Source organism: Suricata suricatta, chromosome 17 (assembly GCF_006229205.1).
Source record: "Suricata suricatta isolate VVHF042 chromosome 17, meerkat_22Aug2017_6uvM2_HiC, whole genome shotgun sequence".
NCBI classification, from domain to species: Eukaryota; Metazoa; Chordata; class Mammalia; order Carnivora; family Herpestidae; genus Suricata; species Suricata suricatta.
Window position 1 is genome coordinate 23,679,983 of NC_043716.1, and position 26,979 is coordinate 23,706,961.

The following is a 26,979-nucleotide window of genomic DNA, read 5'->3' on the forward strand; positions in this document are numbered from 1 at the left end:
AAGTAAAAAATAAAGAAATCCCTAAAGACGTTTTATACACTCTTACAAATGAGTATCATAGTAATCAAAGAAGTAAAGCCATGCACAAGAAAAGAAGAACAAAATGACATAAATTCATTCAGTTAGTAATTCGTTACTGAATGTTTAAGGTGATACTGTGATATAATAAGAAATACATATTTGATCTACCTCCAAGTTTCTGACACAAGAGCTTCTAAAATCCTTGCTGAATGATATAGATGAAAGAATTGTTATTTATCCAATAAGCCCCTTTCATGCATATCTGAGTTTATGCTAATAAAATGACTCTTGGTGGGCCACTAGAAAGCTTCAGAAAACGTGAGCTAGTAGTCAGAGGAAAAGATGTGACTAGAGGGTTAGAATATTCAGGAGTACATCCCAATCTTCAGTAAGGGAAGGGTGGCTGGAGTTTATTTAATCACCAACAGCCAATCAATGCCAGTGATTTAATCAGCCATGCTGGCATAATGGAACATCCATTAGAAACCGATAAACCAGGGGTTGGTGAACTCAACAAGGTGCTAGCAGGTGGAACATCCAGAGATGGCATGGAAGTTCTGCATACCACCTCCATCCCTCCTCACCTCCACCCCTTGCCACTTGCATCTCTCCATTTGGCTGTTACTGAGTTGTAGTCTTTAAAATAAACTGGTAATAGGAGGAGGGGCCAAGACGACAAAACAGCATTGAAGTTTTTTTTGTGTCTCTCCTCCCTGAAATGCAACTAGATCATTACCAAACCATTTTGCATACCAAGAAAACTGACTTGAGGATTAACACAACAATGTGCACAACCTGAACCACACAACGGCCAGGTACAGGCAGTGGAGAGGTGAACTGGGGGAGAGAGAAGCCTCAGAGGGCAGAGAACTGGTTTTGGTTGCAAAGAAGAGGGCAGAGGGGAGAGGGGTACAGGAATAGCACCCTACCTGGGAAGTAGCTGGAGAGAAAAAAGAACAGTGGAAACAGCAGCAGGGACTGAATAAAAAAAGGGAGAAAGGATAAAGGTGAAGGTTTAAATCCCATTAAGAATTCCATTATAAACAGGGGGAGTGCAGAGTCTGAAACTCCATAGCTCAATACCTGGCGGAGCTCTGTTGGGAAGGAAACCCCAGGAGCAAAGTATGAGGTCCAAAGGGTCCTCAGGCCATACAGGGAGAGGTGATTTCCTGCTGGGAGGACCTCTGATAGAGGTGGTGTGGCCTCCCCACAGGCAAAGGTCCTAGTGGATCCTGGAGAACAGCCACATTCATTGGTGTTGGAGTGAAGACACTGAGGGTGAAGCCTGGCGCCAGATGTGTGTTGTAATTTGCCAAATCCCGGAAACACTGCTGCTACATGATCACAGGAATGTTTTCTGGGACAGGCTGGCTCCTGGCTACAGTGTCTGGGCACCGGCAGCAGCAGCACGGTCTCGTGAACATTCCTGGGGGCAGGCCGGCCTCCAGCCATTGCTCAGCAACACCCTCCCCCAGAGAATTAGAACAGGTCAAAGCTGCAGTCCCTCAGAAGTGACGGTTTGGGAAATAGCCCCACCTGAGAGAAAACTCAGGAGGGAGGTGCCACCTGGCAGCCTGATGGATTCGTCACAGACAATGTAGAAATGGGGAATGGAAGGAAGGGGAGACAAAGGAGGGATGCTTGATTGCCAGTAGGGGAGAGCACAGAGTTCTAATACTAGAGACTGGGTAGCTGGGTGATGCCATTTTCACCCCTCCCAGGCTTGCTCAGACACACCTACAATGCCACAACAATCCACCTCAGTATGCTAAGCAGCACCACCTAGTGGAGAATGGAACCATTACACTAAGCCCCACCAAGCTGGGCCAAACACACTCTTGAGGAACACAAGTCTCTGCCTGCTTAATTTACAGACTATAAAGTGCTTCATAGTTTGACTTCTAGAGGAAACCAGAAATAAAACATTCATATTGGACTCTGTTTGCTGGTCCATTGTTTCAATTTTTTTTCTTTTTTTCTTTTCTTATTCTTGAATACAGAAAGAAAAAAATTATTTTTATTATCCATTTTTATTTAAAAAAACCTTTTAATTTTTTCTACTATAGTTTTTATTTTTTGTAAATTTTTATATTAAATTTTACTTCCATCATTTCATTTTATTCTATTTTATTGTATTCATTTTTTCAAATTTTCAGAAGTTTTCTTTTTTTTCCTTTTCCTTTTACTTCTTTTATCTTTTCCAGTTTCTCTGATCTATCAAGTTTCTTTCAACCAAATGAAAACACACCTAGGACATAGCATCCTTTATTTGAATTTTTGTGTTGTTTTTAATTGTTTATTTTCTTCTTGTACTTTATTAATTCCTTTTTCTTCCTTCAAAATGATTAAAGGAGGAATTCACCCCAAAAGAAAGAAAAGGAAGAAATGACAGCCAACAACTTAATCAACACAGACGTCTGATGTCTGACAAAAGATGTTTGCAACAGAATTTAGAATCACGATAATAAGAATACTAGCTGGGGTTGAAAATACATCAGAATCCCTTTTTGCAGAGATAAAAGAAGTCAAGCAAGTCAGGATGAAATTTTAAAATGCTATAACAGCTACAGTTTGAATGGATTTGCCATGGTGGCAAGGATGGATGAAGCAGAGTAGCAAATCAGCGATAGACAGGACAAACTTACAGAGAATAATGAAGCATAAAAAAAGGGGCAGATTAAGGCAAAAGAGCACCATTTAAAATTAGAGAACTCAATGACTCATTAAAAAGGAATAACATCAGAATCACAGGGGTCCCAGAAGATGAAGAGACAGAAAAAGGGTTAAAAGGTTTATGAGCAAATCATAACAGAAAACTTTCATAACTTGGGGAAACACACAGACATCAAGATCCAGAAAACACAGAGAACTCCCATTAGATTCAACAAAAACCGACCATCAACAACAAGGCATATCATAGTCAAATTCACAAAATACTCAGGCAAGGAAAGAATCCTGAAAGGAGTAAAGGGGGGTGGGGGTGGGGAGTCCTTAACCTACAAGGGAAGACACATCAGGTTCACATTAGACCATTCCACAGAAAGTTGGCATGCCAGAAAGGAGTGGCAGGATATAGTCAATGTATTGAATCAGAAAAATATGCAGCCAAGAATTCTTTATCCACCAAGGCTATCATTCAAAATAGGAGAGTTAAAAAGTTTCCCCCCAAAATTTAAGGAGTTTGTGACCACTAAACGAGCCCTGCAAGAAACTTTAAGGGGGACACTCTAAGGGGAGAAAAGACCAAAAAAAGAAAAAGAAAGAAAGAAAGGAAGGAAGGAAGGGAGGGAGGAAGAAAAAAAAAAGTCAACAAAAACTAGAAAAGAACAGAAACCACCACCAGAAACTCCAACTCTATAGGCAACATAACGGCAATAAACATATCTTTCAGTACTCACTCTAACCATCAGTGGACTAAATGCTCCAATCAAAAGACAGAGGGTAACAGAATAGATAGGAAAACAAGATCCATCTACATGTTGTTTACAAGAGACCCATTTTAGACCTAAAGACACTTTCAGAATGAAAATAAGGAGATGTAATCACTTCTTGGCCTTTTGGCTAAGATCAAGTGTGAAAATAAGGGGATGGAGAATCATCTATCAAGCTAATGGCCACAAAAGAAAGCTGGAGTAGCCATAGTTATATCAGACAATCTAGATTTTAAAATAAAAACTGTAGCAAGTGATGAAAAAGGGCATTATATCATAATTAAGGGGTCTATCCACCAAGAAGATCTAATAATTGTAAACATTTATGCTCCAAATGTGGAAACACCCAAATATGTAAATCAATGAATCACAAATATAATGAAACTTATTGATAATAATACTATAATCGCAGGGGACTTCAACACCCCACTTACAGTAATGGACAGATCATCTAAACAGAAAATCAACAAGGAAACAATGGTTTTGAATGACACACTGGACCGGATGGACTTAACAGATATATGCAGAATATTTCATCCTAAAGCAGTGGAATACACACATTCTTGTCCAGTGCACATGGCATATTCTCCAGAATAGATCAATACTGAGACACAAGTCAGGCTTTCACAAGTACAAAAAGATTTAGATCATACCATGCATATTTTCAGACCACAACGCTATGAAACTCGAAATCAACCACAAGAAAAAACTTGGAAAGATAACAAATACTTGGAGATGAAAGAACATCCTATTAAAGAATGAATGGGCTAACCAAGAAGTTGAAAAGGAAATTGAAAAGTACAAGGAAGCTAATGAAAATAATAACACCACAGCCCAAAACCTCTGGGACACAGCAAAAGCAGGCATAAGAGAAAAGTATATAGCAATCCAGGTCTTCCTAAAGGAGGAAGAAAGGTCTCAGATACACAAGCTAACCTTATACCTCAAGGAGCTGGAAAATGAACAACAAATAAAACCCCAAACCAGCAGAAGGCAGGAAATAATAAAGACTAGGCAGAATCATTGTTATTGAAACAGAACAAACAAACCAAAAAAACCAACCACTAGAACAGATCAATGAAACCACAAGCTGGTTCTCTGAAAGAATTAACAAATTGATAAACTCCTACCAGTTTGATCAAAAAGAAAAAGAAAAGGACCCAAATAAATAAAACCAAGAATGAGAGATCACAACCAACACAGCAGAAATACAAACAATAATAGGAGAATATTGTAAGCAATTATATGCCAATAAAATGGTTAAGCTGGAAGAAATGGACAAATTCCTAGAAACATATAAACTACCAAAACTACACTTGATCTTAGCCAAAAGGCCGAGAAGCGATAATAAACTACCAAAACTGAAACAGGAAGAAATAGAAAAATTTGAACAGACCCATAACCAATAAACAAATGGAATTAGTAAAAAAAAAAATTAATAATAATAATAATAATAACAAACAAAAGAAAAAAATCTCCCAAAAAAACAAGAGTCCAGGGCTGGATAGCTTTCCAGGGGAATTCTACCAAACATTTGCAGAAGAGTTAACATCTACTCTTTCAAGCTGTTCCAAAAACTAGAAATGGAAGGAAAACATCCAAACTCATTCTATAAGACCAGCATTATTACCTTGATTCCAAAAGCAGACAAAGACCTCACTAAAAAGGAGAACCACAGACCAATTTCCCTGACAAACATGGATGCAAAAATCTTCAACAAGATACTAGCGAACCGGATCCAATAATACATTAGAAAAATTATTCACCATGACCAAGTGGGATCTATATGTGGGATGCAGGGCTAGTTCAATATCTGCAAAACAATCAATGTGATACATTACATCAATTAAAGAAAGGACAAGAACCACATGATTCTCTCAAAAGATTCAGAGAAAGCATTAGACAAAATACAGCATTGTTTCTTGATAAAAACCTTCAAGAAAATAGGAATAGAAGGATCATATTTCAAGATCATAAAAGCCATGTATGAAAGACCCACTGCTAATATCATTCTCAATGGGGAAAAACTGAGAGCTTTCCCCCTGAGATCAGGAACACGACAGGGATGTCAACTCTCACCACTGTTATTCAACACAGTATTCAAAGTCTTAGCCTCAGCAATCAGACAACACAAAGGAATAAAAGGTATCCAAGTAGGCAAGGAGGAAGTCAAACATTCACTCTTTACAGATGACATGATACTCTCTATGGAAAACCCAAAAGATTCCACCAAAAAACAACCAGAACTGATCCATGAATTCAGTAAAGTCGCAGGACATAAAATCAATGCACAGAAATTGATTACATTTTGATACACCCCAAATGAAGCAACAGAAATAGAAATCAAGGAATTGATCCCATTTACAATTGCACCAAAATCTATAAAATACCTAGGAATAAACATAACCAAAGAGGTGAAAAATCTATACAGTGAAACTATAGAAAGCTTATAAAAGAAATTGAAGACACACCCACACACAAAAATGGGAAAATATTCCATGATCCTGGATAGGAAGAACAAATATTGTTAATATGTCAACACTACCCAAAGAAATCTACATATTCAATGCAGTTCCTGTCAAAATAACACCAGCATTCTTCACAGAGCTAGAACAAACAATCCTAAAATTTGTATGGAACCAGAAAAGACCTCGAATAGCTAGCCAAAGCAATCCTGAAACAGAAAAACAAAATTGGAGGCATCACAATCCCAGGCTTCAAGATGTATTACAAAGCTGTAATCATCAAGACAGTACGGTACTGGCACAAGAAAAAATACTCAGATCAATGGAACAGAAAAGAGAACCCAGGAATGGATCCACAAATGTATGGAGCACTGATCTTTGACAAAGCAGGAAAGAATATCCAATGGAATAAAGACAGTCCCTTAAGCAAATGTTGCTGGAAAAACTGAACAGTGACATGAAGAAGAATGAACCTGGACCACTTTCTTAAACCATACACAAAAATAAACTCGAAATGAGTGAAAGACCTGAATGTAAGACATGAGGCTATTAAAATCTGAAGAGAAAGCAGGCAAAAACCTCTTTTACCTCAGCCACAACAATTTTTTACTCAACATGTCTCTGGAGGCAAGGGAAACAAAAATAAAAGTGATCTATTGGGACTCATCAAAATAAAAAGGTTCTGCACAGCAAAGGAAACAATCAGCAAAACTGAAAGGTAACCGATGGAATGGGAGAAGGTTATTTGTAAACGACATATCAGATAAGTTAGTATCCAAAGTCTATAAAGAACTTATCAAACTCAACACCCAAAAAACAAATAATTCAGTAAAGAAATGGCCAAATGTCTTTTTCAAAGAAGACATCCAGATGGCTCACAGACGCATGAAAAAATGCTCAACATCATTCATCATCAGGGAACTACAAATCAAAACCTCACACCTGTCAGACTGAATGGCTAACATAAACAACTCAAGCAACAATAGATACTGGTGAGGACGTGGAGAAAGAGAATCTCTTTTGCATTGCAGGTGGGAATGCAAACTGGTGCAGCCACTCTGGAAAACAGTACGAAGGTTCCTCAAAAAATTTAAAATAGAACTACCCTATGACCCAACAATTGCACTAGCAGGTATTTATCCAAGGGACACAGGTGTGCTGTTTCAAAGGGGCACATGCACCCCGATGTTTATAGCAGCACAATTGACAATAGACAAAGTATGGAAAGAGCCCAAATGTCTATCAATGGATGAATGGATAAGAAGATGTGGTACACACACACACACACACACACACACACACACACACACACACACACAGTATTACTTGGCAATCAAAAAGAATGAATCTTGGCACTTGTAACTACGTGGATGGAACTAGAAAATATTATGCTAAGCAAAATTAGTCAGAGAAAGACAAATATCACATGACTTCACTCATGTGAGGAAAATTAAGATACAAAACAGATGAACATAAAGGAAGGGAAGCAAAAATAATATAAAAACAGGGAAGGGAATAAAATATAAGAGACTCTTAAATATAGAGAACAAACAGAGGGTTGCTTTGAGGGGTTTTGGGAGAGGGGATGGGCTAAATGGGTAAGGAACATTAAGGAATCTACTCCTGAAATCATTGTTGCACTATGTTGCACTGTTAGCACTATGCTAACTAAATTGAGATGTAAATTTAAAAATAAAATTTAAAAATAAAATAAATAAAAATAAACTGGTAATAGTAAATAAAGTACCTTCCTCAATTCTGTGAGCCATTCTAGCAAATTATCAAACCCGAAGAGGGGGTCATAGGAACCCTAGATTTACAGCTAATTGGTCAGAAATACCAGAGTTCCAGGTCTGGTGATTGGCATCTGAAGGAGGGAGCAGACCTGCTAGGTCTGTACTAATTCCAGGCACTTATCTCAGAATTGAACTGAAATTATAGGACATCTAGTTGGTGTCCAGAAAGTTGAAAGATTTGACTGATATAGGGAAAACACCCACACATTCTGTGTCAAAAGTGCTATGTTGTTTAAAACAAACTGACCCATTTCTACCATGCAAAATTTTTGTCAAAAAATGCATAATTAAAGAATAGTTCAAACCCAAAGCAATCTATAGATCCAATGCAATCCCTAGTAAAATACAAATAGTTATGGGGCACCTGTGCAGCTCAGTCAGTTAAGCATCTGACTTTGGCTCAGATCATTCTCTCACAGTTCATATGTTCGAGTCCTGTGTCAGGCTCTGCCTGCTTCGGATTATATCGCTCCCTTTCTTTCTCTGCCACTCCCCTGCTTGCACTCTCTCTCCCTCTCTCTCAAAAATAAACATTAAGAAATTTTAAAAAATGACCCAAGTATTTTTCATAGAGCTAGAATAAACAATATTAAATTTGTATGGCACCACAAAAGACCCCTGAATAGCCAAAGCAACCTTGTGAAAGAAGGACAAAGATGGAAGTCCCATATTTCAAGATAAACTACAAAAATATAATCATCAAAACAATGGAGTATTGGCATAAAAACAGACATATGGATCAATGGAACAGGACAGCCCCAAAAGAAACACACTTATATGGTCAATTAATTTATGACAAGAGGCACAAATACACAACAAGAGAGTAACAGCCTCTTTAATAAAACGGTGCTGGGAAAACTGGATAGGTACAGCTTTTGGCTACTTACCCAAAGAAAATGAAAACGTTAATTTGAAAAGATATATACACTCCTATAGTGACTGCAGCATTATTTATAATGGCCAAATTATGGAAGTAGCCCAAATATCTACTGATAGATGAATGGATACAAAAGATGTGGTTTGAGGGGGCTGGGTGGCTCGGTCAGGTAGGCATCCGGCTTCGGCTCAGGTCATAATCTCACAGTTCATGGGTTTGAGCCCCACGTCGGGCTCTGTGCTGACAGCTCAGAGCCTGGAGCCTGCTTCCAATTCTGTGTCTCCCTCTTTCTCTGCCCCAACCCCGCTCACATGGTCTCTCTCTCAAAAATAAACATAAAATTAAAAAAAAAAAAAAGATGTGGTTTGTGTATACACACAACAGACACACACACGGGACTTCTACTCAGCTATAAAAAAAGGTATGAGATGTTGCCATTTGCATCAACATGGATAGACCTAGGAGGTGTTATGCTAAGTGAAATAAGTCAGAGAAAGACAAATCTCATATGATTTCACTTAGATGTGGAATCTAAACAAAAAGCAAAAACAGACCCATAAATACAAAGAACTAATGGCTACCAGAGGGGAGCAGGGTGGGAAGATCAGCAAAATGGGTGAAGGGAAGTGGGAGATACAAGCTTCTAGCTACAGAATGAAAAAGTCACAGAGATAAAAGATGCAGCATAAGGAATATATCATTGGTATTGCTGCAGTATTGTATAGTGATTGGCGGCAGCTACACTTGTGTTGAGCATAGTATAATGTATAGAGAAGTTCAATCACTATGTTGTACACCAGAAACTAATGTAACATTGCATATCAACTATACTTCAATAAAACCTAATGATTCAAGAAATAAAATTTACATAGTAATATGAAAATTGAAAATATATATTAAGTGATATTTACAAATATATTTAATAACTCTCTTGACAACTGATGCCAAAAACTATTTATCTCTGGTGCCACTGATAGAAAAGCTTAGCAAAAACTAGCCTAGAGAAATGGCTCCAGATCAGAACATAAAAAACAGTTTATTAAAAATAATCTTAACAGGGGCTCCTGGGTGGCTCAGTTGGTTAAGAGTCTGACTTCAGCTCACATCATGATCTCATCGCTCATGAGTTCGAGCCCTGCATCCAGCTTTGTGCTGACAGCTCAGAGCCTGAAGCCTGCTTCTGATTCTAGATCTCCCTCTCTCTTTGCCCCTCTCGGGCTCACACTCTGTCTCTTTCTCTCAAAAATAAATAAACATTAAAAATTTTTACGAAAACCTTAACAAATATACTTTGTGGAATAACTATTTTTACTTGGTATAACTAAAAATAAACCACATAACTGGGAGGAAAGTAACAGAAAAAACCTCTATCCCTAAGGCAGGGGTAGAAAACATCATAGGCCTAGACCTTGAGATATCCCCTGCCACTGGGAAAAGGCAGAATCACTAAAAAGTGGGGATACGCTGTCACAGCTTTAAACTGAAACAAAAACATTAAACAGAATGCACCCCCCAAACTAGCACCCTCACCCACTTCCACCGCTGTGTTAGCAAACACTGAGGAATAAATAATATCAGTCTACAGCTGGGGAAGGAAGAGCATCCAGAGAGACTCTTTCTGAGGTACTGAAACAACAAGAAAATAAGATAAAAAGTTGAAAGTAGAGCAGACATTTGAAAAATCCTCTGGCAAATGAGACTCACCCTTAAAAAGGTAACCCTAGACTGGAATTTGAAGCCTACAGTGCTCTGTGGCTAAGTACAGCAATACAAAATACAGCTCACCAACAGACTAGACTAACTCAACTACTCATACTAAAGACCTAGCCAGGGATAAATACCATTTCCCCCAGTGTCTCCTGTCAAACATAAAACATTCATCTTCCAACCACAAATTGTAAGTTACATGAGGAAGCAAAGAAAAACACAGGAATAGTGAGTTCAATAAAGCTTTGGAATGATTCAGTAGTAAACGCAACAAAACAAAGTAACAGATTGTCCAAAATGAAACAGAAGGAAAAAAATGTATGGGAAGGAAGGAACAAAATAGAAAATTCAAGAGCTGTGGGATAATCAAATGATTTAACCCACATGCAGTTGTAATCCTAGAAGTAAAAGAGAATGGAGAAGAAATGTCCAAAGACATAAATGCTGAGAATTTTCCAAAACTAATAAAGACACAAAACCATAGGACAGAAGTTGTTCAGAGAACACGCAGGATAAATTATACCTCTAACCCTACCCCTAAACCAACTAGACAAAACTTATTCAAACTACTCAAAACCAAAGATAAAAAGAAAATGTTTAGGGCACCCAGAGGAAAAAAGATGTACTACATTGAGAGAAACATTTCTCACTGAAACTATGTAAGCCAGAAGACAGTCAAGTGACAAGATTACAAAACCAAGAAGAAAAAACTGAGAACACTATGCTCAGAGAAAATATCTTTCAAAAAAAAAGGTCAAATAGACTTTTTCAAGAAAATGAAAAGAAATAAGTCATTACCAACAAACCTGCACCACATAAAAGAGGGGAAAGTATTTTAGGCTGAAGGAAATATAAAACCAAACCAGACACATGTATCTATACAAAGGAAAAAGAGTAGGGAATGGCATAAATGAAGGTACACAGAAAATATAGTTGTACTCTTATTTTTAATTGCTCTAAAAGATAATTTGCTGTGTAAAGGAAAAACAGTAAAAGTTTACTGTGTTTATAGCATATATAAAATGAATACACATGACAAGCACAGAAGATGGGAGAAAGGAACCGGATACACACTGTTGTACACTACAGACAAAATGCTATCGTGTATCTCAATCTTTATATTGCCAGTTAGCCCAACATAAACTCCATTAATAAATTATTTTTATAATAATAAAAACAACAGCCAACATTTAAATGCTGGAACATACTGGTTACCTCACTTCCAAAATATAAGAACACTAATAACCTTCCTTAAATCACCAAGTTCAAAAGTTCATCTGACAGATGAGGAAAAGGGGCCCAAGAAAATCACCATATTTCCTGAATTCTAAGGCATATATGTATTTTCCAGCTTTTTAATGTTCCAGAAATCATGATGCATCCAACACATCTAATGTGTAATACCTTTTCTCGTCCCCCTAAAATTATATCTAAAACAATGATTATACTACAACTGACAATGCTTTAACATTTATGAAATACGAAGTGCCATGCTCATTACCTCAGCTTTGTTGTTAGGATTGCTGAGAGGGGGTGTGCAAAGGATAGCAAGGATATCTTGACGCTACTTAAAAAAAAAAGCACATAAGTGTTTGTTATTATTGTAACTGGATACAAGATCTTTATTTAAAAATAAAGAATAGAAAAGAGGGGGCAAGATGGCAGAGAAGTAGGGAGCTCCGTAATTTTTGCCCGCCCTTATCTTCAAACTAAGGACTGAAGCCACAATACTCTGATCTGCAAGACTGGGAGGAAAACACACGGAGTCTACAAAGAAGACAGCCTGATAGGTACCTAAGGGTGTGCCAACTGGGGAAATAAGAAACGGGCTGGGGCTGGGGGGAGGGTATCAGAGTGGAGGGAACCCCCCTACCCCCAGTGCAGAGTCCCAGAGAACGCTCAGAGCCAGAGAGAGTACTCAGCACCAGAGACAGCGCTCAGAACTGGGGAGAGCGCAAAGAGCCGCTGAGAGATGAGGGGAAGAGGAGGAGAGGCTGAAAACGCTCATAGAGCTGTCTCTAGAGAAGAAGAAGAAAACCTGGCCTGGGATGGACAGGGATATAACCGCTGGGCAGAGGGAGAGAAATCCGTCCCCTGTAGCTGGTGGGCTTCCCTTGGCCTTGACACATAGATTCCAGGCAGAGCCAGGAGAAAACTGCTACCAGACTCCCCCAACTCAATCCTGGCTAGGAAGCCACCTGGCTACAGGAGTACATCTCCTCTTGGGTGGCAGCAATAAAGTGCGTGGACTAGGATTTGGAAATGAGGTGGGGTTTGGGAAATACAACTTGGCCCACCCGTGGCACAGGGAGATGGGACCCAAAAGAGTGGCTTGCAACGCTTGGTTCTAGAAGGGCTCAGGGCACCGCCATTTTTCTCCCCACAACCACTAAGGCAGGGCCTAAGGGAGCAGCCAGCAGGACCTGCAGTGGAGGCAAGACCAACCTATACCAAACCATGCTCTTCTGTGCTGGAGAGCAGCCTTTCTCTCTTTTTCCTTTTCTCTTCCCACCCACCCGCCCCCTACCACCCCAGCTTGGGAAAGACCAACATTGATGCACTGACATGATTAGATCAATTCTTGCTAATGAGAATATTTTCCATTATCTCATTCTTAGCTCTCCCCTCTGCTGGTTTTGTGCGTTTATACTGTCCTTTGTCTTTTGTTCTTTCCCCCTCTCCCCTTTTTCTTTTCTTCTTTTCTTTTCTTTCCCCTTTTGGTTTTCTTGTTTGTTTGATTTGTCTGTACATCTGCATGCTTTTGTTCCCTATGTGTTTGTCTGTTTTCCTTTTCGGGGCTCCCTCAAGAAACAAGCCAAAAGCACACATGGTAGAGAGTCCCAAATATCACTGAGTAGGGAAATAAAATAACCAAAGGCACAACAAGAGAAACCGAGAGACACCATTAAAAGACAACGTCCTGAACAGACAGGCCCTGGACAGTCAACAAGTCTCCTTTAATATAGCAATACTAACAGGTGCACAGTGCACAACGAGCTTTTAAAACTGACGAGATAGAAAGCTAGCCAAAATGGTGAAACAGACGAACTCCCCTCTAAACAAATTCCAGGAAGAAGACACAGCCACAGAATTGCTCAAAACAAATATAAGCAACATAACTGAGCAACAATTTAGAAAAATAGTCATAAAGTTAATCACTGGGCTTGAAAAAAGCATAAAGTCATCAGAGAAGCTATTGATACAAAGAGTAGGGAATTCAAAATAGATATGATGTGTTAAAAATGCTATAAATGAGGTGCATAATAAAATGGAGGCTGCCACTGCACATATTGAAGAGCAGAGAGGAGAATAGGTGAATTAGAAGACAAAATTATAGGAAAAGAGGAAGGTGAGAAAGAGAGAAATTGATCCAGGAGCACAAAAGGAGATGTTGAGACCTGAGTGATACAATCAAAGGGAACAATATCCATATCATAGGAATTCCTGAAGAAGAAGAAAGAGAAAAAGCTCCTGAAGAGGTGCTTGATCAAATTATAGCCAAGAACTTCCCCAATTTGGGGGAAGGAAATAGACATTGAAATCCAAGAGGCACAGAGAATTCCCCTCAAAAGTAACTTGAATTGACCTTTGGCATGACATATCATAGTGAAACTGGCAAAATATAAGGATAAAGAGAGAATTCTGAAAGCAACTAGGGATAAAAGGGCCCTAACACACAAAGGGAAACCTATCAGAGTGGCTACATACCTATCTACTAAAATTTGGCAGGCCAGAAAGGAATGGCAGGAAATCTTCACCGTGATAAACAGAAAAAAATGCAGCCAAGAATCCTTTATCCGGCAAGCCATTCAAAATAGGAGAGATAAAGGTTTTCCCAAATAAACAAAAATTGAGAGAAGTCATCACCACCAAACCAGCCCTACAAGAAATCCTAAAGGGGACTCTATGAAGAAAATTTTGCAAGGAACACAAACTACCAGAGATACCACTACAAGCATGAACCTACAGAGAACACAATGACTCTAAACTCATATCGTTCAATAACACTGAATGTAAATGGACTAAATGTTCAATCAAAAGACACAGGGTAGCAGAATGGATAAAAAAAACAAAATCCATCTATTTCTTGTCTTCAAGAGACGCATATTAGAACTGAGGAAACCTTCAGATTGAAAGTAAAGAGATGAAGAAATATCTATCATGCAATTGGAAGTCAAAAAAAAAGCCAAGGTCGCCATATGTATTATTGGACAAACTGTACTTTAAAGCACAGGCAGTAACAAGAGATAAAGAAGGGCATTATATAATAATTACAGAGTCTATCCATCTGGAACAGCTAACAATGATAAACATCTATGCACCGAATTCGGTAGCACCCAAATACATAAACAATTAGTCACAAACAGAAACAATCTTATTGATAAGAATGTGCTAATTGCAAGCAATTTTAACACTCCACTTATAGCAATGGATAGATCAACTAGACAGAAAATCACTAAAGAAACAATGGACTTGAACAACACATTGAAACAGATGGAACTGATAGATATATTTAGAACTCTACATCCTGAGGCCAGGGAATCCACTTTCTTTTAAAGTGCGCATGGCACATTCTCCCAAGTTAGATCACATACTGGGTGATAAAGCAGCCGTCCTTAAATACAAGCAAACTGAGATCATACCATGCACACTTTCAGATCACAATGCTATGAAACTTGAAATCAATCACAAGAAAAAGTCTGGAAAACGTCCAAAAATATGAAGGTTAAAAAACACCCTTCTAAAGAATGACTAGGCCAATCAGGCAATTAGAGAAGAAATGGGAAAATATATGGAAACAAATGAAAATGAAAATACAACAATCCAAACTCTCTTGAGACACAGCAAAGGCAGTCCTAAGAGGAAAGTATATTGCAATCCAGGCCTGTTTCAAGAAACTAGAAAAAGCGCAAAATTCAAACAAAATCTAACAGAGCACCTAAAGGAACTAGAAGGGGAGCAGCAAGAACACTCCAAAACTAGCAGAAGAAGAGAAATAATAAAGATCAGGGGAGAAATAAACAATATAAAATCCAACTAATAAAAAATAAAAAGAGTTGAACAGATCAATGAAACCAAGAGTGGTTTTTTGAAAAAATAAACAAAATTGATAAACCTCCAGGCAGACTCCTCAGAAAGAAAAGAGAGAGCACCCAAATAGACAAAATCATGAATGAAAATGGATCTATTACAACCAATCCCTCAGAAATACAAGCAATCATCAGGGAATACTATGTAAAATTATATGCCAACAAACTGGAAAATCTAGAAGAAATGGACAAATTCCTAAATACCCATGCACTACCAAAATTCAAACGGGAAGAGATAGAAAATCTGACCAGACCTATAACCAGTGAAGAAATAGAATCAGTTGCCAAAAATCTCCTAACGAAAAAGAGCCCAGGGCCAGATGGCTTCCCAGGGATATTCTACCAGACATTTTTTTTTAATTTTTTAAATGTTTTATTCATTTGTGAGAGAGAGAGAGCGCGCGCGAGAGAGCAAGCATAAGCAGAGGAGGGTCAAAGAGAGAGGGAGACAAATAGAATCTGAAGACAGGCTCCAGGTTCTGAGCTAGCTATCAGCACAGAGCCTGTTGTGGGGCTTGATCTCACAAACCATGAGATCATGAACTGAGCCAGTTGGATGCTTAACTGACTGAGCCACCCAGGTGCCCCAACTACCAGACATTTAAAGCAGAGTTAATACCCATTCTTCTCAAGCTATTCCAAAAAAACAGAAATAGAAGGATAACTTCCAAACTCATTCTACTAAGCAAGCATCACTTTGATTCCCAAACCAGACAGAGACCCCCCCAAAAAAGAGAACTACAGGCCAATATCCTTAATGAATACTGATGCAAAAATACTCAACAAGATACTAACAAATCAAATTCAACACCATATAAAAAGGATTATCCATCATGGTCAAGTGGGATTAATTCCTGGGTTACACTGCTGGTCAATATTCACAAATCCATCAATGTGGTACATCACGTTAACAAAAGAAAACCATATGATCCTGTCAATAGATGCAGAAAAAGCATTTGACAAAATACAGCACCCTTTTTAATAAAAATCTTCGAGACAGTTGGGATAGAAGGAACTTATTTAAACATCATAAAAGCCATTTATGAAAAGCCCACAGCTAAAATCATCCTCAATGGGGAAAAACTGAGAGCTTTCCCCCTGAGATCAGGACCACAAGAGAGGTGTCCACACTCACCACTGTTGTTTAACATAGTGCTGGAAGTACTAGCATCAGCAATCAGACAACAAAGGGAAATAAAAGGCATCAGAATTACAAAGATGAAGTCAAACATTCACTTTTCGCAGATGACATGATACTGTACATGGAAAACCCGACCGACTCCACCAGAAGCCTTCTAGAACTGATTCATGAATTCAGCAAAGTCGCAGGGTACAAAATCAATGTACAGAAATTGGTTGCATTTTTATACACCAATAATGAAGCAATAGAAAAAGAAAACAAGAAAATGATCCCATTCACTATTGCATGAAAAACCATAAAATACCTAGGAATAAACCTAATCAAAGATGTAAAAGACCTGTATGATGAAAACTATAGAAAACTATGAAAGAAATTGAAGAACACACCAAGCAATGGAAAAACATTGCATGCTCATGGACTGAAAGAATAAACATTGTTAAAGTATCATTATTACCCAAAGCAATCTACACATTCAGTGCAATCCTAATCAAAATTGCACCACCATTCTTTGCAAAGCTAGAACAGACTATCCTAAAATTTGTATGGAACCACAAAAGACCCCGAATAGCCAAAGTAATATTGAAGAAGAAAACCAAAATGGGAGGCATCACAATCCCAGATTTTAGCCTCTACTACAAAGCTGTCATCGTCAAGACAGTATGGTATTGGCATAAAAACAGACACATGGACCAATGGAATAGAATAGAGAACCCAGAACTGGACCCACAAATGTATGGCCAATTAATCTTTGACAAAGCGGGAAAGAGTGTCCAATGGAAAAAAGACAGCCTCTTTAACAGGTGGTGCTGGGAGAACTTGACAGCAGTGTGCAAAAGAATGAAACTAGACCACTTTCTTACTCCATACACAAAAATAAACTCAAAATAGATGAAGGACCTGAATGCAAGACAGGAAACTATCAAAAACTTAGAAGAGAAAGCAGGAAACAGCCTCCTTGACCTCAACAGCAGCAATTTCCTACTTGACACATCCCCAAAGGCAAGGGAATCAAGAACCAAAATGAACTATTGGGACCTCATCAGGATAAAAAGCTCTGCACTGCAACAGAAACAATCAAGAAAACTAATAGGCAACCGACAGAATGGGAAAAGATAGTTGGAAATGACATATCCAGCTATGGGCTAGTATCCAAAATCTACAAGGAACTCATCAAACTCCACACCCAAAAAACAAATAGTCCAGTGACATGGTCAGAAGACAATTATAGACACTTTTCCAAAGAGGACATCCAGATGGCCAACAGACACATGAAATGATGCCCAGCATCACTCATCAACAGGGAAATCAAATCAAAACCACACTGAGATACCACCTCACACCAGTCAGAGTGGCTAAAATGAACAAGTCAAGAGACTATAGATGCTGGCGAGGATGTGGAGAAACTGGCACCCTCCTACACTGTTGGTGAGAATGTAAACTGGTGCAGCCGCTCTGGAAAACAGTGTGGAGGTTCCTCAAAAAACTATCAATAGAACGCCCCTATGACCCAGCAATAGCACTGCTAGGGATTTACCCAAGGGATACAGAAGTGCTGATGCATAGGGGCACATGTACCCCAATGTTCATAGCGGCACTTTCTACACTAGTCAAATCATGGAAAGAGCCTAAATGTCCATCACCTGATGAATGGATCAAAAGATGTGGTTTGGGGCACCTGGGTGGCTCAGTCGGTTAAGTGTCCAGTTTCGGCTCAGGTCATGATCTCACGGTTCGTGGGTTCGAGCCCCACATCAGGCTCTGTGCTGACAGCTATCTCAGAGCCTGGAGCCTGCTTCAGATTCTGTATCTCCCTCTCTCTCTCTGATCCTCCTCTGCTCACACTGTCTCGCAAAAATTAAAAAAAAAAAAAAAAAAGATGTGGTTTATATACACAATGGGATACTACACGGCAATGAGAAAGAATGAAATCTGGCCATTCGTAACAACGTAGATGGACCTCAAGGGTGTCATGCTAAGCGAAATAAGTTAGGCAGAGAAGGACAGATACCATATGTTTTCATTCATAGGTCTAATAGGAGAAACTTAACAGAGGACCATGGGGAAGGAAAAGGGGGAAGAAGAGGAAGAGGGAGGGAGGCAAATCATAAGAGACTCTTGAATACTGAAAACAAACTGAGGGCTGAAGGGGGAGGGGGAAAAGGAAAGGGGGGAGGTCATGGAGGAGGGCACTTGTGGGGAAGAGCACTGGGTATTATATGGAAACCACCTTGATAATAAACTAAAAAATAAAATAAAATATAAAAATGAAGAATAAAAAACATTTCTTAAATATTTGGTAGCTATGAATATCGAGACTGAGACTTAGCATACTGTTCTACTAATGTGGCATAAAAGTGGCATAAAGTTGATACTTGTGGTAATGATCTCCCTAACCTCCTTTCAGACAATGATATTATCACAGTAAATAATGAGTTCAAAAGAGAGGGAAATGAATCTGCATTTTAAAAGAGAAAGACTTATTCTATAACATACCAAGAACTCTTAGCATATAGTCAAAATATTTAAAAAAAAAAAAAAAAGGCCGAGGTACATAGGTCTCAAGAGTTAAAGAAAGGTTGTGCCATGTTTCAACTGCTACAATATGCCCTGATCATTCTCCTTTCACTGTCTTTTGGTATAAGTTACAAGGATATTCCATTAGAACTTGGGGAAAGTAGTAAGTGATGCAAACTGTTTCATATCATGGCATTTCAAGTGACAGAGACTTGGGTTTGAAGCCAGGCTTTATTAATTTATTGGCTCTATGATCCTAGGCAAATCACTTAACTTCTTCAGCCTTCGTCCCATCCCATTCCATATACGTGGAGACAATATGTCATATGTCTTCTCCAGGACTCAGGCTGAAGGGAGGCTCCTGTGTGCAAATGCTATTCTCAGGGCAGAAGACAGAAAGCAGATCTTGACTCCTTTTTGTTAATAAGTAAGAATTAATTCATGATCAGTGACTTCATGACTTTTTCCTGAGTAAACTCTACTAGAGATCTGACTAACAGTCAATAGGACCAAATAAGTATTTTTAATTTTTGTTTCATTTTACATAATTTTCATGAGGATCAATACTTTTTTGTTTAAACTTTTAATGAAGATCTGATTCATCAATTAGTTTTACTCCCTATCAAAATTTTTCTATGTGATCTTTTGAAGATGTCATTTCTTTCAAAACTAGTTTTCTTATTAACAGCAGATCTAAATTTGTTGATGAAGAATTCATTTTTCTGGAAATGCTTAGACAAAAACAAACGTATTCTGTGCTTAACAAAAAAGCTCCTATACAGTATATTCTTAATTTGATATGTAAATATTTTATTACATAGCTCCACAAAATATTTTAAAAATATAAGCATACTAGCATTACTACACTAAAACAAAACAAAACATGGCTTCCCCCAAATTCTTATGTGGAAACCCAGTGGGAGGTGAGACACTTTAGGGGTGATTAGGTCGAGAGGGTAGAGCCCTCATGAATGAGATTGCTTGCCCTTACAAAAAAGGCCTGAGAGAGCTCCCTGAAGACATAGGAAAAGTCAGTTATCTAATGAAGCACGAAGCCAGCCCTCACCAGACATTATATGTGTGAGTATCTTAATCTTGGACTTTCCAGACTCCAGAACTGTGACAAATAAATTTCTGTTGTTTATAAGCCATTCAGAATATGGTACTATATTACAGCCCAAACAGATGGTGACAAAAACTAACAAAAATTCCTTTGTATCATCAAATATTTAGTCAGTATCCAAGTTTCTCCAAATGTCTCATAACTTTTTTGTAACTTGTTTGTTCAAATTAGGATCTAAAACATACAATAATTGGTTGCTAGATTCTTAAGTCTCTTAATATCTACATTTTCTTTCTCTGTTTTTCCTTCCAATTTATTTGAAGAAACCAAGATGCTGGTCTTGAGTAGTTTCCAAAGTCTGCATTTTGACGATTATATATCCTGTCCTCTGTATTTCCTGTGCAATTGTCTTCAATTCCAGAGAACTGATCAAATGTAAATGTTATTTTTTGGCAAAGACCATCTCCCAGTTGGTGCACTGTATCTCCATCAGGAGGCACATAATGGCTGCTCATCTCTCTTTTTGTGGTATTAGTAGCAATTGATGGTCATTGCCTAGATTCACAAATTCATTAAAGGTTTAAAAATGCTGGTAAATATAATTCTACCATTCTTTTGTTAATTGGCTAAATCCTTCCTTCCTTCCTCCCTCCCACCCTCCTTCCCTCCCTTCCTTCCTGTATTTATTTATTTTTTGAGAGCGAGAGAGACAGAGAGAGCAGGGAAGGGGCAGAAAGAGAGGAAGACAGAATCCATAGCAGGCTCCAGACTCTGAGCTGTCAGCACAGAGCCTGAGGCAGGGCTTGAATGCAGGAACAGCAAGATCATGACCTGGGCTGAAGTCCCACACAACCACTGAGCCACTCAGATGCCCCTAGAATGCTTCTATAGTGAGGAAACTCCCCTAATGGACTATTTGGCCATTCAGATACATACATACATACATACATACACACATACACACATACTTTTTTGTTTGTTTGTTTTGAGAGAGAGAGAGAGAGCAAGAGCAAGCACAAGCAGGGGAGGGACAGGGAGCAAGGGAGTGAGAGGATCCAGAGCAAGCTCTACGCTGTCAGCACAGAGCCCAATCCGGGGCTTGAACCCACAAATCGTGAGATCATGACCTCAGTTGAAATCATGAGTCAGATGCCTAACCAACTGAGCTACCCAAGTGCTCCACTGAGATATATTTTATATAGAAGAGCCAAGGTGGCCAAATAGTTGATTAGAGGTGCTATGGGTGTTTATTGCTTGAATATTAGTGATCGTTTCTCAGATTTTTCCATGGACAGTGCTAGAAAACAATCATGAATTTATACTTATATTCCCACATATAGACAATCTTTTCCTTCTCATCTCAACTATGTTCATTGCTACATTTTTATATGAATTAAATGTTTCAACATGAATAAGGTTTCAATGTCCTTCCTAGAGGGCATTCTGAACTAAGGTAACATGGAGGTGGGATAATGAGAAAAAGAGTAATTCCAAGGATATCTTTTAAAGGGGAATTTAAGAATATAAAGCATAAAAATACTAAGCCTAGATATTTGTAGAAGAGACTTCTGATGCTCTCATAAATCTAATTCCCCTTTCTTTGGGGGCATAAGGCAAGGAGACATTTCCTCCTGCTCCTTGCAATTGAAAAGGGCTATTAGTGGCCAAAGGGTTAATGACAGGATGACATACACCACTTCTGGGCTAAGTACCTAACAGCAGGAAAGAGACTCCTCCCTAGCATGGCCACCTCAACCTTGGTGATTTATGGGAGCTCTTTCTGATATACAATACGAATACCATAAGAATTGACACTGCCTGGAAAGTTAGACCAACACACAAAGCAGTTGTCATGGATAATCACCTAACTCCATCAACAGAATTTTTATGAGTGAAAAATAACCTTGTGTTATCTCAAGCTACTATTTTGGGGGAAGCATCTGTTATAAAAGCATAACCTCATCTATATTGACTTGCAGAATTAAAAAAGAAAAGGGTACAAAATATATGTATATTTACTTTTAGTGTATACACACACACACACACACACACACTCTCTCTCTCTCTCTCCCAAAGACCATGATTCCACCATCCTATATGCCTAAAAATTATTATCTTTAGGTAACTGATGACAAATATATACATAACATGAATACACAAAATGAGTTAAACAGTATGTTGTTAAGGTTCGAAGAATAATTCAAGTTACACAATAAGACCCACAGTACTTAATCTATGAAAAAAAACCCCAGTACTCATTTGCATAAAACATACTTAACACCCATAAAATTTCAAATATTGCTATTCAAATGCAAGCTCTCATTCTACATATATTTATACTAAAAAGATTTTTCCTTTTACAGATAAAAATCATTTCTGTCTACACTACTGTCTTTGCAGAGTCTATTATTACAAAAAGTTTTTTTTCAAATGCATTTCATTATACTAATCAAATTTTCCTTTTCTATAATTTCTATACCAAAATATCATTCAGATAGTCAGACTTAGCTACAAAAAATAATAAATGCCTTTGAAATTCTGAATAAGATACAAGTGCATAAAGTAAATTCCATAAAAAAAAAGAACAAATACTAACTAAGGAAACAACTACCAGGAATTGGGAAGCTGAATAGTACCCAAGGCTCATATGGAGTTGACCAGTCAGAAGCAAGACCTCAATTAACATCCAGTGCTTTTTAGAAGAGACCCCAAAAGAATCAATCCTTACTATTAGAGCTGTTAAACAAGATTTAGAGCAAAGACTACTTTAAAACAAGTCTCAGAAGGATTAGACTAATCTGCAATTAATTTTACCATATGCTAGAATAATAAGAGTGGAAGCATTCTTTAAATGAACACAACAAAATTCAAGTACTCAAGACACAAAGTTTATAATATCCAGCAGATATAAACAATTACTAGACATAAGAAGAAAAAGGAAAATGTAACCAATCAACAGAAAAACGGGCAAAACAATGAGAGATAATAAAAACTGGTATACAAGAAGTCTGAAAATAACTATTAAATAAGCTTAAAGATTTAAATGAAGACATGAATATGAAAACTGAAATTATATTTTAAAAGAAAAAATGTAATTTTTAGAGTGAAGAAAATAACAATACCTGAAAAAGTTTACTGTAGAGCTTTAACAGCATATTTAACCCTGGCAAATAAAAAATCAGTGATCCTGAAGACAGGACAATAACTATCCAAACTGAAGTACAGCGAGAAAAAAAGGCTACAAATGGGGGGTGGGCAGGAGACAGAAAGTAAATAAAGAGAGGCAATCAGAGTCCCAATAATATGAAAAATTACCATTTTTGCATACATATAATAGGAGGCCAAGAAAAAGGAAGACATATTTGAAAGACCGTGGCAAAATATCTCTGTTTGGATTACAGATTCAAGACCTTCATACAAGATAAACATAGAAAACCAAGGGGTACCTGGGTGGCTAAGTCAGTTGAGCACCAACTTCAGCTCAGGTCATGATCTCATGGTTTGTGAGTTCAAGCCCCATGTCAAAGCCTGGAGCTTGCTTTGGATTCTGTGTCCTCCTCTCTCTCTCTCCCCCCATCCCCCACTCATATTCTGTCTTTCTCTCTCAAAAATAAATAAGCATTAAAAAAACAACAATAAACTATATCAAATTCTTAAGAAAACAGTTTAAATCTTGAAAGCACTGAGGGAAAAAAGGACATATTACATAGCAAAACAAAAATAAAAATTATCACTGACTTCTAATCAGAAACAATGCAAGCCAGAAGACAATAAAAGGAATCCATCTGAAGTGCTGAAAGGAAGAATAAAAACTTCTGCACATTGCCTAGGATTCCGTATTCAACAACAGAAAGACAAACAACCCAATTAACAATGAGCAAATGAAAAACAAAAACCAAAAAGTAGGAGACTATAAACCAGAAAAAAAAAAATGGGCAAATGACTAAACAGACATTTCTCCAATTAAGATATACAAATGACCAATAAGCACATGAAAAGAGCCTCAACATCTTAGTCATTAGGAAAATGAAAACCAAATGAACAAAACTATCTTTTAATCACTAAATATATCAATTCTTACATTTTTCTATTACTTTGAAAAAGGGCTCAAATCTTTATAAAACTGATTTTTTTAATACACCTTTCTAAGAGATCACATATGAGAAACAGACCAACTCTTCCATATTCCTAACCCAGTTAGTCGAGAAGTTACCAAAAAAAAATTAGTCTATATTATGACAAAGATCATGTTCTAGAAACTTTAAATAGTACACTAATCAAATTAACCAGTAAGAAAGAATGTAAATGTATGGTTACTTTATTTAGAGAAGTATTTAACAAGATCTCATATTATATTTTAGATATTATGGTAGACTATGGACTGAATAATTATAGTTAGGCCCATGCAGATATGGTTGAATAATTAAAAACACAAAGAATATTGATTAAATAATTCCATATCTTTCTTGGAAAAAAGGTTTTAAATAAGTTCTAACTGGATTCTATTTTTATTATAACTATTAAACATCTTTTTATCAGTGATTTGGATTTGTCACAAAGGCATATGTATTAATTTTGGAAATGACAAAAGTGGGAGGAATGGCTAATAAAATAGGTAACATATAGAATCAAATTAATCTTACTAGGGTTCGAGGCTAAAGGCAACAAGATTAAATGTATTTAAATTAGCTTCTTTAAAACTCAGTACATATAAAGATAGAAAAGTAAGATTAAACTTGAAAATTTTAGCTAACAAAGCTTTGACCTTTTTGCTTAAGTTAATATAATTTTATGGTGTATGGTAGTGATTAAAGAATTAAATATTCTCCTACTGTTTACTAATCTAATTCCATCCTGAGAACAGCATGGGATTAACCAGTATGCATATTAACTATGGTTAAGAAGCAGCAGGGGAAACGGATTTGTTCACATACCTAGAAGGGAAGGTCCATTTTCCTAATTCAAGTAGCTGAATTCCATCCCTATGAGGTAGATTTCCAATGGGGATTTCTAGTAGCACAAACTCTGGGATCATGACATTGTGCCAAAATCCCCAGTGGCTTCTAGTTCCACTCCCATCTCTAAAGCCAGAGAATGAGGCTGGGATTAGGTTGGGGGAATATAGCTAACTGTTTCAATGCTCCCAAATTTAAATGGGGTAGAACCAAAAGAATTTTTTTTTCATTGAATTCATGATATCCTACATCTTCAAGTTGATTTGCCACATCAGTTTACAACATTAAACAATTAGCAAGATAAAAACTTTAAATCTTTAAGAGAAATGTTAAACAGAAGGATGTTGTGAGTGAAAACCTATCACTTTTTTAATGTTTATTTATGTACTTTGGGAGACAGAGACAGTGCAAGTGGGGGGAGGAGTATAGAGAGAGAAGGAGAGAGAGAAATCTAAGCAGGTTCCACGCTGCCAGTGCAGAGCCTGATGTGGGGCTTGAACTCACCAAACTGTGAGATCATGACCTGAACTGAAACCAAGAGTCAGACACTTAACTAACTGAGCCCTTGACAAACCTACCACTTTTAAAAGTTATTACTTACAATGAGATATTATTGAACCATAAAAAGAAATGAAGTTCTAACGCATGCTACAACATGGATGAATCTTGAAAACATTATGTAAAAAGTGATATAAACCACACACAAAAAAACAAGTATTGTATGCTTCCATTTACATGAAATATTTATAATAAGCAAATTCATACAGGCAGAAAGTGGACTGTGGAGCGGGGGGTTGTACATTATTGCTTAATGGGTACAGAGTTCCTGTAAACCTAGATTTGGATACTCGGGCTTGAATCTTGGATCTACGCATTAGCTTTTAATACTTAGATAAGTAAACTAACCTCCTTAAGCCTCAGTATTTTTTCCTCATTCATAAAATGGTAATAATATCAGTACTTGCATCATGAGAAAAGTCATAACTTAAACAAGATGTCAGATAAAAATTAGTGAATTCACTAGGCAAACAGAAACTTAAGGAAGTGTTCAAAGTTAACATCCCCAATAATAGGAGAAACCAGCTACATGTGGTTGTTCAAAGTACTGAATGATATGTTTACAAAGTAGCTAATAAAGTAACAAGCATATAATATTAATAAACAACAACCTAAGTTCTTCATAGTTATATAGCTTCTCTGAAGGAAAGGTTTGTTTAGTTCAAATACACAAGTTGCTTTTATCTGTACTTTGTGTAATATTTGCAAACTGTTATTACATATAACTATGTTATTGCCAGTTTGGGGTTCTCAAGCTGAAATTATCCATGAGGATGAAACAAATGATCCATTATAGCATGATGCTCTCAAATGACCTAACAAATAGACTAATGACAGTTAAATAGTTCAGGTAGTATCTCTTTGGAGTGTAAGTGTATTAGATTATTATCTTTCAAAATAAATAGGCTAGTAAGAGCTTAATGTGGCTCTCAAGGATTAATGAAAAAATAATCCTAACCTTATGAGGAAAAAAAAGAGACAATAAAAAATAGGTAATAAGGGCTATTTTTCAGTCCAAAAACTTTTCAAAACACAGCTTTGAAAATATTAGTACAATTAAGCTCCTGATCCTTTTCCAGGCTTGTCTAGACAAAGGAAAGGATCCTCAAACAATCCTGCTTGAAGGACTCCAATTCTCAGGAAAACAAGAGTACCATAAACCAAACCTGATCATTACTAGAAACCAAAAGAACTTCGCTGGGGAAAAAACTAATAAATGGACAGCAACAAACCATATTGTACATGGGTTCAATGCTGTGACAACAAAAAGTCTATAACACCAGAAAATTCAAAGATTATCAAACTATCAAGCTTTGATAACTTCCACCAACTGTTCAGTATCTTGACTATGGTGGTGGACA

General features: G+C 37.4%; 1 protein-coding gene and 1 pseudogene across 2 annotated transcripts in view; both read right to left on the reverse strand.

The window, feature by feature from the left end:
• The window catches only part of USP32 (ubiquitin specific peptidase 32), a 228,218-nt gene that overhangs the window by 121,663 nt on the left and 79,576 nt on the right, over positions 1-26,979 (reverse strand). The window lies entirely within an intron of this gene.
• On the reverse strand, positions 4,707-4,798 carry LOC115283153 (annotated as a pseudogene).